Genomic DNA, 900 nt, shown 5'->3' with positions numbered 1-900 from the left:
GTCGTGCGATTATTGTGCGAATCTAATTTTTCTTAAAAATGGATGAAACGCTAGCACGGTTGCACGGGAAAGTTGGGAAACGAATCCCTAGGAGGCAAGACGCAGGAGGCGAGTATGGAGAACCCAGCCTATATTGTGCTACAGAGACAGAACGAAGCAAAGCACAACCAACCCTCCTGGTATTTTTGCCTAAGGCAGAGGTGGGGATTTTTGGGGAGGTCTGACTCAAGATTTTTACAGCACTTGAACCACTGCACTCAGCTCATCTTTTGTGTACTTGCTTTTTTATACGTTAATGAAGACACCAGAAACTTTCTCCTTACAATAAAATAGGAGAAGAAGTATTAGGAGAAGGACTTGAGGGTTAGGGATGCTGCTGGAAATGACTTTGGGTTTGATTCAGTTTCACGTTGGCACAGTCCTTGATGAAAACAAAATGTAACTGCCGGAGTGCGACTCTGGCACAGCAGTTAGTTTGGTTTTGCCCATTTTGTCGCACACTTAACTGTTTTATCTCTTTCTTTTGTTGTTGCAGATAAAGAGTTAGGAGTCAGTACGCTAGCTGAAAATGACGACCCTGGTGCTAGGGGCCCAGCTGTCCCGAAAATATCAGGATTAGAAAGGAGTCAAGAGAAGAGCCAGGACAGCAGTAAAGACCCAGTACTTGAGCCTGTGGTGCCTAAAGACCCTTGTCCTCAGGTGACACAGCCTTTGGCCCAGCCCCAGTTGGAGCCGCAGCCTGAGGCACCCTGCCCCAGCCCTGCGCTTGCCCCGCGGCCGGAGGCTCCTGCACAGCCGCCTCCACCGCAAGCCGCGCAGCTGCCACCAGCCCCAGAAGAAGCCGCCCGCCCGCCCGCGCCGCAGCCGCCTGTCCAGCACCCGCCCCGGGCGCAGTCGCCC

Source organism: Aptenodytes forsteri, unplaced genomic scaffold (genome assembly GCF_000699145.1).
Source record: "Aptenodytes forsteri isolate BGI_AS27 unplaced genomic scaffold, ASM69914v1 Scaffold209, whole genome shotgun sequence".
NCBI lineage: Eukaryota > Metazoa > Chordata > Aves > Sphenisciformes > Spheniscidae > Aptenodytes > Aptenodytes forsteri.
This window is presented reverse-complemented; position numbering follows the sequence as displayed.